Source organism: Heteronotia binoei, chromosome 21, assembly GCF_032191835.1.
Source record: "Heteronotia binoei isolate CCM8104 ecotype False Entrance Well chromosome 21, APGP_CSIRO_Hbin_v1, whole genome shotgun sequence".
Lineage (NCBI taxonomy): Eukaryota > Metazoa > Chordata > Lepidosauria > Squamata > Gekkonidae > Heteronotia > Heteronotia binoei.
The window spans coordinates 143,592,735-143,610,951 of record NC_083243.1 but is presented as its reverse complement, the minus strand read 5'-3'; the positions used below and the strand labels follow the sequence as shown (position 1 = coordinate 143,610,951).

At 41.7% G+C, this 18,217-nt stretch overlaps 1 protein-coding gene across 1 annotated transcript in view; it reads right to left on the bottom strand.

The window, feature by feature from the left end:
- The window catches only part of SBF2 (SET binding factor 2), a 540,115-nt gene that overhangs the window by 406,145 nt on the left and 115,753 nt on the right, over positions 1 to 18,217 (bottom strand). The gene's annotated exons all lie outside the window — the stretch shown is intronic.

Genomic DNA, 18,217 nt, shown 5'->3' with positions numbered 1-18,217 from the left:
TCCACAGCAGTACAACTCATGCAGCTATAGGGAGAATGAGGATATTGCTGAAACTTGTACTGAAAATCATGTGGCATACTTAATTTTGAAAAACAAAATTTTCATAAGAACCTTGCCTACAAGCATTAATAGGTTCAATCAACCAGATTTTTCATAGCGTTTTTCCATCACAAAAACAGAATGAAAAAGAGCAAGATGTAGCCAGTTGGCATTTTCTCTATATACCTAACATTATCAAGTCCCTACAAATTAATTTGCTTCTTGATTCCAGTCTATATTTATTCAAATAAATTCACAAGACTAGTAAAAGCAGTAAATGACAAACTGAATTGAAGCAATTAAGTTAAGAATATTTTTGTAGTATTGAGAGCTTGATTTAAGCTCTGAAAATGTGTGGTGTCATGGTTAATGTGTCAGACTATGATCTGGAAGACTCCAATTCAAAATCCCCACTCTTGCCATGCAAGCTTGTTGGGTGACCTTAGGCCAGTCACACACCATCAACATAACCCACCACATTACAGGGTAGTTGTGAGGATAAAATGAAGAAAGGGCGAATCATGTAAACCATTCTGGGTGTCCACTGGGGAGAAAAGTGAGGCATAAATGAAATATGCCATTTAAGGCACCATCTGCCCACAGGGGTGGTGGGTGCTCCCTCCCCACATGCACCACATGAGAGCAGAGGCAGGCGGTGCACCCCTCACTCAGGGTCCACACCTGGTTGATGGAGGCTCCTGTTCTTTTCTCCATTTCCATTCCAACCCTGGGGACAGGGTGGGGAAGTGGGGGTGCTGCGCTGCTCAGCGGGGCTGCAACCAGTCCACTCCTGGCTCCGCTGCTACTGCTGCCTGCCGCTCAGCTCTCCTGCCAGCACCATGCAGCTCCCCATGCCCTAGCACTGCTGCTACTGCTGCTGCCTCCAGCTGAGCCCCCAGGCTCCAGGGGTCCATGGTCTCCATTGGCACCTGGGGATCTCCTCCTGTCCAATGTGCCCATCATCCAATGTATTAGTGGTTGGTGGCCTCTTATTCAGAGGGGCAGTGCATATAGGGGGCTCCTTAGCCACAGGGGAAGTCTCCTTATCATCAGCCCCATGTGGAAACATTATTTTCAGCAGTCTTGTTCTAACATCTTCCAGTCTATCAGTAATCAACAGGTCATCTGCATTGTGTTTTCAAGTTGAGGGGGCTCTTCATCATTTAATAGGCTGTCTGACGTCTCATCCATTATTACGGCCTCATCTCATTATTACGCCTTTTCCAAACAATATCTCAGTTCTCTCACTTATGATAATGCTAGGGAGACAGTGAAACAGAGAATATTGGACGTTGTCAGACAAAATGACCTCAATAGCACAACCAAATGGCGAGCTCTGACAGAACCAATCAACAGGGTGACCCGATGCCCTACCTATACCGCTTAACAAACAATGAATATAGGAGAACATTTACTCTTATCAGGTGGAACGTTCTCCCTTCAGCAGTGGTGGAGGGAAGATACAAAAAAGTGTTGTTCCAAGAACGATTATGTCCCTGCTGCAATGATGGTATCGAATCTCTAGTCCATGTCATATTTGACTGTGAGGCTTATAATGATTTAACAGGCTTTAAGTTGGCTTGGCTCGGTGGCTCCCAGCCCAGGTCTTCCAGCTTCTTGCTGCAGCCAAGCAGGAGGGGAGGGAGAGAGATGTGGGCAGTGATTGAGGCTTACACTTCTTTGCGTGTGTTTCAAGTTTCCTTTTTTGCAGGATGCCAGTTGGAGGCAAGAACACTTGGTAGAAGAGGCTGAGAGCCTCTATTGCAGAGAAGTTTCCTGTTTGCAGATTGCAGGAATCATATAGAGGGGTGAAATAAACTAGACAAACAGCTATGATCGCAAAGACGCACACAAACACACACAAAGGACAGAAATAAAGTCAGAAGTGGGAACAGAACAAACAGTAGGGGACTATTCAGAGCGATGTACACTGAAAGCAGCGGAGACCCCCTGCAACCATAGTTAATGCTGATCAAATTGGCAACATTTCACCAACTGCAGATGAATGAAGTGCTGGATGGTACTTAAAATATCTGGCTAGTACTTGGATGGGAGACTACCAAGAAAGTCTAGGATTGTTATGTGCTGTTAGGCAATAGAATACCTCCTCAGGTTGCCATAATTTGGCTGCAATTTGATGGCATTTTCTATTATTAAACCATCTGGGTCTCTCTGTGCATTTAACAGTCAAGGGTTCAAAACATGGGAGAAAATTAAACAGGAACTTACACCTATATTAATTGAACAGATGTAAAGTCACGTACTGCAAGAGCAACAAAATCAGAAATCATAGGGCACAGTACATTCTGTCATCCTATTCTCTCTGATGCATGCTTTGCTATTGTCTCAGAAGAATCTTGAGTAAATTCTGGCATACGCATAGGATCGAGGAAAGATATTTTCTATGATCCTTCCCCCAACTCTGTGTCGTAATTACCAAGAAGAGATTCAAAACAGGCTGGTAACCCAATCATTTATATGCTCTATTTCATTTACTATTTATCTACTTCATTTATATCCTACCTTTCATCTCAAAAGGGATGAATTCACTTCCATTCTTGGGAATCCTTGCAAAAAATTACAACCTAAGAACACCTTCGAGTTAAAACTGAAGCTAATGCTTTATAGTAGATCATTATTTCTACAAAATACACATTTTTGCCAGCTTGAATAAAACTTTGTTGGTCTTAAAGATACCACTACTTCAGACCAACACAGCTACCTACCTGAATCCATCTTTTTTTCTGTTGACAGGGTTATTGTTTATTTATCTACATTTATATACCACCTTTCTCCCCAGTAGGGACACAAAGTGATTTACACCAGCAGGTCATCAACATGAATGAAGTCATAAATATTCTTATCCCCAAGTCATGAAATGGTTGCAGGCTTTGCATCTTTGTATTTGCGTTTCAGAAAAAGGGTATTTAGTAAGAGAAACTGCACGATACAAAAGAAAAGGGGGGAAACACATATTTTAAAACCTGACACACAAAATATTTTACTGGTATTTACGAAGCTGCCAATACTGGATGCTATGCTGCAAATTTGGTGCCTCTATCTTTAAAAACAGCCCCCCCTCAAAGCCCCAGATACCTGCAGATCAATTCTTCATTATTTCCTATGGGAATAAGTCTCCATAGGGAATAATAGAGTTCCCAGTAGCCATTTCCCTCTCCTCCAGCCAATTGCCTATTACTCTTTTCATCTGGATTCTGTGGCTGTGGGAGCAGTGGCTTGGCTTCAATCTGTAGCAGCTGCCGCCATTAGTAGAACAAGCTCAACAATTAGTCCTGTCCCACCCTTTGACTGTTTATGTGCCTCACACTGTGCAGATGCCGTTGCTCTAACATAATACCCAACATTTAACTAATAAAAGATTGAATAGATATGACGTTCTCCTTACAGCTGACAACCTCAGTCTCCAGGGTTGTGGCCGTCTGAATTCTGTCACCCTCCTTTCCCCATCGTAACTGTGGCTTGGCTGCAGCAACGGTAGATAAGCTATGTCTTGTTCTTTCTAACTATGCCCCATTTTGAAACCCCAGAGGTCATACATTTGGACAGAGGAAGCCACTTTACTGGAACAAATCTATAAATGCTGAATACTCCCCTACCACCACCCCTCTTCTGACCAAGTGGAAAAATTAAAAGGACAATCGAAGACTTTAATAGCCAAAATGACATCAGACCTCAATAGCCAAAGTGGCCCCAAATCTTGTCTTTGGTGCCCTTCTAGTTGAGGATCAAACCTAAGCGAAAGCTCAAATTGCCACCTTTTGAGCTCCTTTTTGGTCACCCTCCACTGCTGTCAACTTATTTTATTTACCGTATTTTTCGCACCATAAGGCGCTCCGGACAATAGGACGCACCTTCCTCCTGGGGGCGATCCGCTGCCTCCGATCCCGGCGCTTCCTCCGTGCCTGCCTGCCTGGCTCCAGCTCTGACGCTTACAGCAAGCGCCAGGCTCGCTCCCTCTGCCCTCCGATCCCAGCGCTTGCTGTAAGCATCAGAGCTGAAGCCAGGCAGGCAGGCACGGAGGAAGCAGTGTGGCCCAGGGAAGCCAAAAGGTTGGACACCCCTGCCTTAAATGGTTTTGCAAGCAGGGGTGCCAGTGCCCTGCACGCCTGAACTCCAAGTAGCAAATTTGCAGCTTGGAGTTTAGGTGTGTACAGTCCCCGTTCACAAAAAGCATTTAAAAGGTTCCTTTAAATTCTTTTTGAGAGCAGGGGCCACACATGCCTGAAGTCTCCCTCTCCCTCCTGCAAAATTTAAAGGGCTCTCCAGCTGATTGGTGGGCCACATGCTCCTGCCAATCAGCTGGAATGCCCTTTAAATCTTGTGGGAGGAGAGAGAGGGGATGGCTGTAGGTGGTCGCTACTGGGGTGGGGCTTGCCAGATGGCGGGCAGTGGGCAGGAGTCCGCTAAGTCGAGGGATCCCCCACCCTCACCTGGGGGTGAGAAACAGCCTTCACCCACCAGCCTCCAGAAAAAAGCATAAGTACAGTTATCTAAGCAACCTTGGATCCTACATAAATTTCACTAAACTGCGGTTTGTTTGTTTTTATTAAAGCAGAACTTTTTACAAGAATGTAGACAGCTAATAAGTTGAAAGCTTTAGTACAACTGACTAGCTCAGATCTAATGTACTTGCAAACTGACGTCACAAACGGACGCCTATCTAAAATTCAAAGTAACATCATAAAAAAAAATCTAACCATAAATTTAAAGCATTGCCATATGGACTATTTTACTACTTTGTTAGTATACATTTCAGAATATAATATGAATTAATGCCCCAGGACTGTTTAGTTTCCCAAGACAAATAGATGGGGACTTCAAAGTCAAGGAGATTTTTCCCAAGGAGAAATAGGTAGTGATCCCCAAATTTGTGTACTCGCTCCACTGTACTTTTTCTAGGTTCCAAAATAGAGAACAGAAGAATGAGCAGGGCTGGATCTGCATATTTTTTGAGTGGGGGCAAAACCAAACAATGGCGCCCATGGGGGTGTTTAAATGGGGGAGGGAAGCCACAGGGCTGCCTTTCCCACCTCCCCACCTTGCAGGGAGACGGCAATGGCAGGCGATCTGCCTTCCCCTCCCCATTTAAACACCCCAGTGGGGTGCTTGAATGGGGAGGAAAGCCACGGTAGCTGACTTTCCCACCTCCCCATCTTGTGGGGAATTGGCAAAGGCAGGCAGTCTGCCTCCTCCTCCCCATTTAAACACCCCGCAGGATGTTTAAATGGAGAGGGAAGCTGTGTGCCTGCCTCTGCTGCCTTCCCGCCTTGCGGGGAGATGGAGAAGACAGGTGATCTGCCTCCTTCCCCCCATTTAAAAACCCCACTGGCCAGTGAAGTCTTTAAATGGGGGGGGAGCCATGGGGCTGCTTTTACTGCCCCTCCACAAGGCGGAGAGGCAGCAAAAGCGGGCAGATCTATCTCCCTGCCCTTCCACCTGAACCAGGGGGGCCCAATTTGGCACCCCCTTGGCAGCATCCGGGACTACTGCCCCCTCTGTCCCCCCTAGATCCAGCCCTGAGAATGAGTAGTAGTTCAAACAGTTTTAATCTAAGAAGCAACTTCCAACAGGTTTATGCAAGTAATCTAAACTAGCTGAACAGCCTACTTGAACATGTAACATTATTCATGGAATAATCTTATATTTTGAATAAAACTTTTGGTCTTAAAGGTGCCACTGGACTCAAACTGTTCTGCTGCTTCAGACCAACATGGCTACCCCACTTGACACTAGATTAACATAAGGGAATATCTTGAAATTATAAATTCTATCACAACATCCACCCCTTTACTCCTTCCAGAACTTCCAAAACATAATCAAAGCTCTTATGGAAAATGGAATGAGCAGATACAAGAGTTATACAATTCTAAGAGAAGAGGGCAGAAAATTGCCAGAAAATCAACTTCAAATACAGGGGATATTCTACAATTGTTATTTCCCTGTAAATCAGGGGTGGGGAACCTTTTTTTCTGCCAAGGGCCATATGGATATTTATAACATCATTCGCAGACCATAAAAAATTATCAACTTAAAAAACAGTGCTCCGCCAAGGAAGAATGATTCAGGCCAGCAAAATTAATGCAAATAATTGTTTTTCTATTTGAAGTCATGTGGGGGGAGCCTAATCTGGCGCGCACACACACACACACACATGCACGGCCTGCCGCCCTAGGCGAATGCAGAGGTCCCGGGCTCTTTTGTAGAAAAAGCCCAGCAGGAATTCAGTAGCATATTAGACCACATCCCCTAATATTAGCATATTAGGTCACACGCTCGTTAACATATTAGGCCACACCATCTGGGATAATCAAGTGCAAATTGAACTGGTGGTAGCTGGCTTGCACCCCCCATCTCTGCCACCCTTCCCTCCCTCCCTTCATGTGGAAACTGCAGCTGCTCCCAGCAGACCTTTAAAGGCACCCACATAGCCAAGCAGCAGTCCTTCACAATGCCCACCACTCAGGCTCCACAGAGAGAGAGAGAGAGAAAGGAAGGGAGAAAGAGGGTAGGAAGGGGAATAAAGAAATGGGTGGCAGAAAGGAAAATGAAATGGAGGGAAGAAAGGTTAATAAAGGTAAACAAAAGGTAGAAGAAATGGAAAGAAAGGAAAATAAAGAAATGGGAGAAGAAATGGAAAGAAATGAGGGGAAAACTTACCTGAACTGTGACAATAACTTTTCCAGGCGCTGCAGCAATTCTGGCCGGCCAGCCAGGACCCAGGGAGGCTGCCGCACAGTACATCTGGGCCCTGTGATCCCTGCCTGGCCCTGGGGAGGTTGCTGCATAGTGTGGCTGGGCCCCATGATCCCCACTGGCCAACCAGCCCCCAGGGAGGCTGCCACATGGCTCAGTTCGGCCCAACAATCCCCAAGGGCCACACCTTCAGTTCAAGTTGTCAAATGCCTTTTCCGCATCTACAAATTTTAAAGCTGACTCTGCCTGGGTTGGCTTCATAGTACTCGAGCACATCGTAAATTATCCTTATATTGCTTCAAATCTGTCTTTTGGGGAGTAAACCTGATTGGTCTTGGTGAATAATGTCATTTAAAATCTTTTTTAATCTGTTTGATAATACTGAAGCGAAAATTTTGTAATCAACGTTAAGAAGTGATATAGGTCTATAATTCACCATTTCTTTAGGATCTTTCTCTTCTTTATAAATTAATGATACATTTGCTTCTTTCCATGTTTCAGGAATTTCCCCTTCATTCCAGATATAATCTACTAACTTTTTGAAAGGCAGCAATAGAGAGTCCTCAAACGTTAAAATAAAATTCAATTGGTTAAACCATCAGGCCTGAGGTTTTGCGTTTCTTCTGATTTCTCCAAGCTTGAGTAATTTCTTGTAGTGATATTTGACTATTTAAACTTTTCAAATGTTCCTCCTTGATTTTGGTAGCCTTTGTTTTCCCAAATAGTCTTGCACACTGTCCATTCTTATCTCTTCTTTTTGGTATAATTTTGTGTAGAAGTTTCTTACTATTTCTTTTAATTCTTGTTGCTTGAACTTTTCTGACCCGTTGGTGTCTCTCAGCAATTTTATCAATTTCCTTTCTTTTACTTTCCTGATCTGATGGGCCAACCATCTACCAGACTTGTTTGCGTTTTCAAAAAATTTTTCCTCACATATTTTATTCATTTTTCCATTTTTTCTAAATGAATCACATTCAATTGATGTAAAAATTGTATCTTATTTAATCTGCTCCAATCCTGGTTGTCTTTTCAAATCCATTTCTTTAGCTTTCAAAACAGCCTATAAAGCTTGACTTCTTTTCCTCCTTTCTTTATTTTGGATTGCATTACACTTTAATGCCAGTCCTCTGAAGAAAGCTTTACTGGCCTCCCAGACTATCTTGTATGACGTATTCTCTCTAGTGTTGATCTGAAAATAGTGTTGCAGTTCTTGTTTTGCTTGTTGACCAAAGTTCTTGTTTTTTTTTAAAATGGCTGTATTTAACCTCCACTTATATTTCGTTCAGATCCCTTTTATAGTTATTAATAGCAGACTATGGTCCGCAAAGGTTCTTAGGAGAATTTCTATTGACTCTAGATTTTTCAGCATTTCCAAGGTTGTCCAGCACATATCCAACCGAGACCAAGAATCATGGCTGTGTGAGTAATATGTGTAGTCTTTTGTGTCTGGATTCTGAATTCTCCATGCATCCACTAAAATATACTCTTGTGTCATCTGAAAAAAACTTTTGGGTAGAACCTGTCCCATCGCTTTCTTAGGGTTTGTGGCTTTTCTGTCTTCTCTTTTATCAAGCACAGCATTGTAGTCTCCCGCTATACATATGTTTTCATATTCATACTGAATTAAAATCTTATGTAGCTTAAGACAAAAGCCTTGTTGCTCATTAGGCTCATAAATATTGACTAGAACAAGTTTTTGCTCCACTCACGTCACTTCAACTAATAAAATTCTTGCATCCTCAGATTTAAAAATCATTTTCGACTCGAATCTTTCATGTCGCCAGACCTCTCTTTTTCTTATCACCATCCGATACTATATGCAATTTACCCAGTTTCTTGTGTTCTAATAGAGATTGATCCTCCTCCTTTATGCACGTCTCCTGTAGACATATAATGTCTACTTAAAGTTTCTGCAGTTGATAAAATGTTTTCCTCCTTTTTTGCAAGGAGTTTAAACCATTGATGTTTATCGAAACTATTTTCATTTCATCTTTTAGTTAATTTAATGTATATTTTAGGGCCCTAATTCTATAGGTTCTTTTTCCTCTTTTGTTGTCTTGTCTCTACTCATGAGATTCTATCCTGATCTTGTTCAGATTCTTGGTCTGACTCATTCGACTCTCCAGATGGATTTCTAGAGTTTTTTTCAACTTGCTTCTTAAACCATGATTTAGCATGGTTGTCTAAAAAGTCTTTAAGCTTCACGGTTGAATCTATTTTATACCTTGTAATCTTGAAAGTAAAAAGAAGTCCCTCTGGAATCAAACATCTATATCAGGGGTATCGAACTCATTTGTTATAAGGGCCAGATCTGACATAAAATGAGACCTTGTTGGGCCGGACCATGTCAGGTTGGGCTGAGACATGTTGGACCAGGCCATGTGTGTACCTGTTTAAGATTAGGTAGCAGAGATATAAATTTTATAAAGAACACAGATAAACACAAATATATTTATAAAAAAAACTTAAAACATGCTTAAAACATTAGCACTCATTGGTCTCAAAGATGCTTTCTTTGTATTTCTCCCATGGAATCCAGGGAACTGGGCAAAGAAAGCTCTGGCTTTCCTTCCTTCCCCAGGGGACTGGGGTGGGGGCAAGGAGCCTCAGCCAATAGAAAGAAGAGAGGCTTGGCTCAGTAGCTCTGCTGTGGATTGAGAGAACCTGGCAAAGCAGGCTATTCTTCCCCCCTTCCTTCCCAAGGGAGGAGCCTCAGCCAATGGAGAAAATAGAGGTTTTGGTCTGTAGCTCCTGTGCAATTGAGCAAGCCTGGTAAAGCAAGCTGTTATGCAGTAGGAAGCAAGAGAGAGGGAGAAGGAAGCAGAGGATAGCCAGTTGCTGGGGGGCCTGATAGAAGCCCTCTGGGGGCCTGATTTGGTCCCCAAGCTGCATGTTTGACACCCCTGATCTATATGCTATCTCTTTCTCCTGTAAAAAGGAGGCCAGTATTTTATATTCACTTCTCCTTTGTCTGATTTGCCAGGGGATCTCTTTCAGCACTCTAATTTCTTGTCCTTTTATTTTGATTGGTTGGTCACGCAGCTTTGTCCACATCTCCTCCTTCATCTGGCATCTCACAAATTTCAAATGAACTTCCCTCGGTAGCGCATGCTTTTTTGCATATAATGAGTATACTCTATGTACATTTCTGTCATCTCTTTGCCCATATATTGGGCCAATATATTAACTGCCATTAACTTCAGGAGGTCCTCCTGTTTCTCTTCCTGTATATTTAAAAATCTCAATATATTTTTAGCCTTATCTAACTCTAATTTTATAAGCTATGTATCAGCTACCTTTTGTTTGACTTCCACTCTGGTTGTTCTTTTATCAAGTGAGATCAATTTTGTGTTTATTGAATTTGTGATGTGTGTTAGGTTTATGATCTCTTTTATTGTATCTGTCAGTTGATTCTGCATGTCATCTATTTTCTTATCTAATTTCCCTATTTGCTCAGTCAACTTAGTTTGCACTTGATTTAGTGCTCCCCAAAAAAATGCCTCTAATGATGCTTGTAACTCCTTCAACGTATCTTGTGATAAGGCCATTCCTACTGATTTTGGGCTCCCTGGCGATGGTACATTCCTAGTTTGCTTTTGCATTTTGTATGCTTCTTTTACTTTGTCTATTCTTAATTCTCTCTATTTAATTCTTAACCTTTTCAGTTATGGACCTCCTACAAACTACTACGAACTACTAAGGCCTTCTTTAGCCTACTCTTATTTTTCTCCTATTTCTGATATGTAATTAGAGGAAAAGAATTAATCAAAGAATCAGAAAAAGTATCAATGGGCAGAAAGGAGCAAAGAAAGAAAAACACACACACAAAAAAAACAATAACCAAAAAAGAACCCATTAATCACGCAAGACAAAACTAGCCCAACTACGCTATCTATTTTTGATGTGAATGAATTCTAATTAATCATGGGTATAAATTCATTTCATTAAGACACAAAAACCATACACCACCATACATGCATATCAGCACACCTCAATCTTCAGTCACTCTCTTATACCATCACTCAGTTTAACAATCTAACTCCACATGCAATCATTCCTGCTTGCATACATTCCTGTATTCACTCTCTCTCTTGCTTCAGATAATCCCCCCCTTTTTTATCTAAAAAATGTCCAAATTGCTTGACATGTTATCCTTCATGAATTTTTAGTCAAATCAGTCTCTTTGCTCTCTTCTTTCTTTTCTTCTGTCCCCTTTGCCTTGAATATCAAAATATCTTTAATAATAAGATGAAAGACTCCAGTCCTTAACGTTTTAGTTCTCCAGTTTCTATCATTCTCTTATTTCTGTTATTTCTCAAACCCAACCAATGCTCTGTTGGCAAAACCTAAGACTAGTGAAAAAAAACATAAACTGTAGTGTCAAGCAAAGTCACATGTCAAAACCAGCATTGAAAGGCTGAAAGTTCACAACTTCAATATTCAAACTCCAAGAGTTTCTTTCACAGTTCTCTCACCACATTATTTCAGTGAGTCTCAAGTCTCTCCACCTTCTTGCCTTCTCGTTGACAAAGTCAATAAATCCAAGTCTCTCACCTTCTCTCCGCAGTTAAAAAAAGAGAAAGAGAAGAAAAGCAGAGCAGCCAAAAAAAATAAAATAAATCAGTCGGTTGTCAAAACCGTTCTTCCTTCCGCTCACCCCTGCCACCGACTCCAAACTTCGCCACGCCTGCAGTTCAACCAGTCACAATAACAGACAGCGAAGGGAGGAAAATAGCCCAGAAAAGCATGAAGCAAGAAAAAACAAAACAAAAACAAAAACACAGCGGTACAAAAGTTACATTCAGCTGGCTAATTCACTCCAGCAAAGTTTTTGTCTCCTATTTTATGCGCCAAGCAGTTACTTCACCCTTTGATGCTCTCCTCCTCCTCTGTGTTCCGGTAGCTGCAGCTAGTTTGCCATTTTGGCTCTGTGGCTTCTCAGGGCTTCAGGGAATAGGGAATAAACGGGGTGCCTCCTCTGACTCTCTCCTTTCCCCGCTTTCCTTTCACTCACCCTGCTAGCAGTGCTCCTCAAACTGGAACTTTGCCAAGTCTTCGGAAGCTGGAAACTCCCCGAAATTGCCCAGTTTGGCTTCCCTCTCAACTGTGGCTGTAAAGGTGCGTCCAACAGCGCTGCGCTGTAGCCAGAAGTCCCCCAGGTCTTACTGGTCCAAGGTAGCGCCCACTAAGCATCTCAAACAGTTAAACTCATACTCCAACCACTCCCACCCGTCAGCTATCAATCATCCACCCTAACAATAACAATACTTACAATAAGCAAAAATAAGAACTAATAATCCAGTAACCTCAATAACATCTAAATTCATCAATACATAATCAATCAGCTATAAATAAATTCAAATTAATCAGCTACAAAACATTCCAAATCTATCCAATTTGACTGATTGAAAATTAATCCAATTAATTAGGGAAAGATGATCCAATTAATTATTTAGGGGGGAAACATCAACTTATAGTAGGGGTAAACTAATCAATACAAAGTAGTCAATCATATAAGCTTGGGAACAGGGCAATTTTTCTTTTATGGGCAAGTGGAGTCCACTTTATTTGGTCAGAGCAACAAATGAGGCAGCCTGCACATTAAAGAACCTGAAGCTGCCATAAACTATGAGGAGAATGAAAATTAGAAACACAGACACTTCGCTGTAATAAGCCTTGGAATTAGTCTGCTCTGCCATGCTGCTGGCAGCAGCCACCTCTCCACCTCTGCTGCAGCAGCAGCATTCTCATCCCATTTGTCCATCTTGCTCCCTCAGCTAGGCAGATTTGCTCACTGGGGACTCAGCCAAAATCACTATCAACATCCACCTAAAGTTGCAAAACACAGTTAACAGGATTTTAGAGTCTACAGAAGAACAGGTGGCACAAAAACACATGATAAAGAACTGAAAATCTATGAAATGAAAAATATATTCAGAAGGATGAGAAAAGGATGAATTATTTCTCAATCTAGTTGGGAAAGGTGGGGAAAACACAAAGCCTTTTGCAGTTCAAAAGGGATATGATTTCCCAGAATCTTCATGAAGAGGATGTTAAGAAACAAAAAAGGACCAATATTGTTCTGAAATAACACATCTGCTCTTATATCCCTGAAAACAGAGACTGAATTTCCACTTAAGAGAAATTCAACTAGCTGTGGACAAGAACTTTTCATTTGAAAGAAATGCAATTCATCACTAGAAAAACATTTATTGCATTGTGGATATAAAAGGATATAAAAGTTCTTATTCCAAATCCTTTAAATAAAATCAAGAGTGGTAAATCAGACACTTAAAATTTTAGTTCAGGTTTAATACACACACTACCATCCCCATCATCAGGACCATCAAGCAATTTGCTGATTTTTAAGAGGCCAGAAAAGTTCAGAATTCATCTTGGAAACATTTCAGATGTTGACAACTATGCAAATCTAATTTGCAGAGAAAGTTCCTATATAGTATATATGTGGTAATTTTAGAACTGATTCTTTCTGCTATATTCTGTTCTCATTAATTTAGTTAAACTTAGCCAAGTATTCATTAAATTAGATTGTTGGATCACTTCTATAAAATACTTCCCTGACAATGTGACTTTTACAAGACACAGAAAATATGTTCTTAGTGTGTGTACTACTGCTGCTGCTACATTAGAAGTAAAACAAACACAAACCAATGGGTTATAGATACCCTTTGAACACCACAGAAACAGAATACCTGAAGGGCCAACTCTTATTCTGCACTCAAACACAAGAGTATTAGGCTGTTACCTACTACAACTAAAGCTTCAGCATTGAAAATATTTTAGTATTAACCATCTTCATTTCAATGAAAACTACAACAGTATACAACTTTGAGACTCAAAAGAAGGCCACAGATAACACAGCATGCTTAAATATGGACTACAGCACCAAAATTGGTTTAAAAATGGCAACACAGACAATAACATTTTCCACCTCCATTTAAACGGTTCAGTCATATGTGGTGATATCAGAAAGCAACAACAACCAACATCCACTACAACAATTCTTCACCCAAAAGAGAGCCAGTTTGGTGTAGTGGTTAAGTGCACAGACTCTTATCTGGGAGAATTGGGTTTGATTCCCCATTTCTCCACTTGTAGCTGCTGGAATGGCCTTGGGTCAGCCATAGCTCTCATAGCAGTTGTCCTTGAAAGGGCAGTTTCTGGGAGAGCTTTCTCAGCCCCAGCTACCTCACAGGGTGTCTGTTGTGAAGGGGGGAAAGTAAAGGAGATAGTGACCGCTCTGAGATTCAGAGTATAGCACAGGATATAAATCCAATAACATCTTCTTCTTCTACAAGCCAATCAATATGTGTGTGTAGTGCTAGTATATCCACATATGGTATGCATATATAACACACCTGGAATTATGGGTACACAACTGATGCACATTTTAGGAGAAGATACAAACTAAGAATCTTTTTTTATGTTATTGCAGGGCCTTAACACATGATATATCTAATCTAAAAATCAATTCTCAGAGGATAAGCCAGCAGCTGTTGATAGACCTATGATGGTTAAATGAAATATTCCTGCTCAGAAGAAGTATGCCTCGAACCTGGGAGAGCATCAGCTGGAAATACAGTTGCTTTCATATCCTGTTTTGTGAGGTTTCTGGAGGCATGTGGTTTGACCATGTAAGAAACTGGGTGCTGGACTAGGTGAACACTCTGTTTGATCTGCAAGGCTCTAACTAAGCATTAGATTCTATTACTATGAGACACCCACAAAGACTGTGTTGGAAAAATTAAGAATCTTGCTGTGGTCCACCTTTTTAAAATGCAGTGATATTATCACATGACTGAAGGCTGTATACCCAGTAACTGAATTACAGCAAGACCCTGATGCTGGGAAAGACAGAAGGCAAAAGAAGAAGGGGATGACAAAAGATGAGATGGCTGGACAGAGTTACTGATGTAACTAACATGAATTTGAGCAGACTTCGGAGGATGGTGAAAGACAGGACGGCCTGGTGTGAATTTGTCCATGGGGTCGCAAAGAGTTGGACTCGACTGTGCGACTGAACAACAAAGCATATTTAATAAAGGACATAAATGCTGCCTGTAAGAGACAGGTTAAGTTTCCTGGGTTATAATTACAACAAAAGAAATACCCTTTTATTGTTTAGCTTATTAGCTATAAAACAGGCCTATACTGTGACCAAAACTCCATGTCATGAGCTAAGGAAATTCACATAAAAGTCGCAGCAAAAATTTGAAACATTGATGGTTGTCAAAGTACCCTGTCAAGTACTTCTCCAGGGGGAAACAATGGAAAATCCATTTAAGCTGGATGGCACTTCAGTATCACTTCCCTCAATCTGACACCTCTGAAGTGTATCTCCCAGTAGTTGTTTGTAGCCTTCCTGTTGCTTTTGTGTCCTGTACCAAATTCTGCACACAACCAGGACCAGTGTGCCCATTAGGCGACCTTAGGCAGTCACCTAGGGTGCAGTCCTGGGGGTGCCAAATTGGGTACCCCCACATGACTTGTGGCTACCATCATGTTGGGGTGAAAGCTGGGATGGTGGGCCGCTCCCTCCCAAGTGATTTAAATTGTGCAGGAGGGCTCCCAGGAGCAGCCACTGCCCTTCCTATCCCAGTGAAAGGGCCTGTCAGTCAGCTGATCAGCAGAGCCTTTATACTGTGCACAGGAAGGGCAGCAGCTGCTCCTAGGCACTCCCCCTTCCTCACTCGCTCCCCCCTCCGCCACTCCAACAGCCTCTTCCTCCTCCTTCTGAAGGGTCAGGGTAAAAACTGGGAGAGTGAGGCCTCCCCCTCCCTCTTGGGCCATGGCAGAGTGGGGGAGCAAGTAAGTGAGGAAGGGGGGGCACCCAGGAGCAGCTACTGCACTTCCTGCACATGATATAAAGGCCCCGCCAATCAGCTGAGTGGCAGGCCCTTTCACTGGTGTGGAAAGGGCAGAGGCTGCTCCTGGGCTCCCTCCCATGTGATTTAAATTGCCAGGAGGAAGGGGGTGGCCCCACCCTCCCAGCTTTCACCTTGGCCCTTAAGGAGGAGGAGACAGAGCTGTTGCCACCGCAGCAGTGGCAGCAGGAGGGAGAGGGAGGGAGAGTGGTGGTACAGAAAATCAGGGGGGGGCTGTCACCCTAGGGTACCAAGGAACCCAGGACAAGCCCCGCACATAACTCCAAAAGTGCTAAAGGCAAAACCTGCATGATCCTTGGCAAATAATTTGTTGATATGGACCATTTGGGGGGTATTGCATACGCCCGTCAATTTCTGACTAGTCAAAGACTATCCCCCCCCCCCACATTCCCATTAAGCCCCTGGTAAAAAGGACAGCATGGCAGCAACTTTTGTCAGCCTCCAACTACAAAGCTTACAATGTGGGACCAGCCTTATAATGGAAGTATGAATACCAAATATAAAACACAAGTTTTGAACTACATATAAACTTTGTTTTATAAATTTCTGTGTTTCTCTTCTCCAGTTCCCTGACTTGTCTACCTGTGTGTGTTTAGAATAAAGCATCTACAATGGGATTGGAGATTTCTTCCCTCCCAACCAGCTGCTCAATTCATCCTACCCTACGTGTAAGAAAGGTTGAAGACGTTCTGGGCTCATCTAAGACAAGTCTCCATCAGTTACAGAGTTAACCAACCCCAAATAGTCACAGTTTTACAGGATCCAAAGGTATTACTTCCATACATAAATCCTCTAAATACACAGCCTATATCCCACACCTACCATCATTATAGCATTCCAATCTTTTTTAAAAAACTAGCACAAAGGATTGCAAGAACATTCCAATAACTCGGAAGCAACCATCTCTTTTTTTATGAAACAACTTCAGAAGTTGTTTCATAAATTATGAATTTTTGACATAATTCATGAATTATGACAAAGAAAAATAGTGTAACAAAGTGCACTAATATCCTGAAATGCAATCCTCTGAGACTCTTTACATTTTCTTGGCATTGTAATATCTTGTATGGTAATATCTATGTACTATATTGTATTGTAATATCTATGTACCATCATTTCTCAGCAATTATAAAGACACTATACAGACATATCACATTTGACAAACTCACCGTTTAGTCTCTGAACAGGATATTCTAAGTTCTTAAAAAGCTCTCTAGTTTATTCAAATGAATAAGGCAGGCTAGCATTTTTAGTAAAAGACGAAGAAACAGAGGGAGCCCCATATGCTCTCTACTGCATGCTTAGCAAATATTTTATTAATCACATTCTTCTTCTCAAATCATTTCACCAGCCCATCAAGACAATAATTGGGAGAGAATAAAAGTACAGTTGATACATTTTCTAAAAGCATTGTCTTAAACACAAAAAAGCAAAAGTTATTAAGATCAAGAAGATTTCCCATAATGGCTCCAATTCAAGGATGAATTGCTGTATGTTTGCATCTTATGCACACCTGAACCTTCCTCACAGATGGTGAAGACAAGGAGACTGAACCCATGCTCTTCCCATCCCTTTAGCAGTGTAAATGAGGTCTAGTTTCCTTTGAGTGTGGTGGGGAAGGTAAGGGTTAAATTCAGTCCACAGTAAGAATCAGCATTATCAAAGCTGACAGTGTTGGCCAGTTGTTTAAAGAAGAGACTACAGTGTGCAGTATCTGAATTGCAGTTCAGCAGAAGGTCTGACATCATATCCCAAAGACAACAAGGATGTGGGATTTCTGTCATTACAGGTGCTAGCCAACTTACTAAAAAACAAAAGCCAAACATTATTGCCAGTCATTGTCACTGTGATGGTATATAATTCACTACATTTGAATTATATTTAATTGCATCTACCTTGTATTTCCTTCATTTCACTGCTTTGTATTAGGGGTATGCAAAAAAAAATGGTATTTTTCTGATTTGGATATACAGAACCCGGAAAATGTCGGTATTTTCCAATATTCCAAAATCCCAATACTGGTATGGTATTCAGATGCAGGAAATATTCAAGAAACATGTATCTTTTCAGCTCCATTATTACTTATGGGGATCATTACAGTCAATGGTCCCCATAGGGTATGATGGAGAATTGATCTGGGGTATCTGGGACAAGGGGGGGGGGCTGTTTTTTGAGTTAGAGGCACCAAATCAGCAGCATAGGTACATGTGCCTCTCCTCAAAATACTCACCAAGTTAAAAAAAAAATTGGACCAGGGTGTCCAATTCTATGGGCCTCCAAAGATGGTGCCCCCTTCTCCATTGCTTTCAAGGCATTTAAAAAGCTCATGGTTCCTTTAAACACCTCCAAGCAGTGAGGTCATCCAAAAGACTGCAAGCCTTTTAAATATCACAGAGTTGAATGGCTTAGAGAAGGCATTTAAAGGGACCGCGAACTCTTTAAATGCAACTATCTAGTATTTGGAGGGGGGAGGGGTTGGCCATTTTGGACAGCCAAACAATTCCTCAAATCGTATCTGGCTGAAACAATATCTGGAAAATACCAAAAAGGTATTTTCT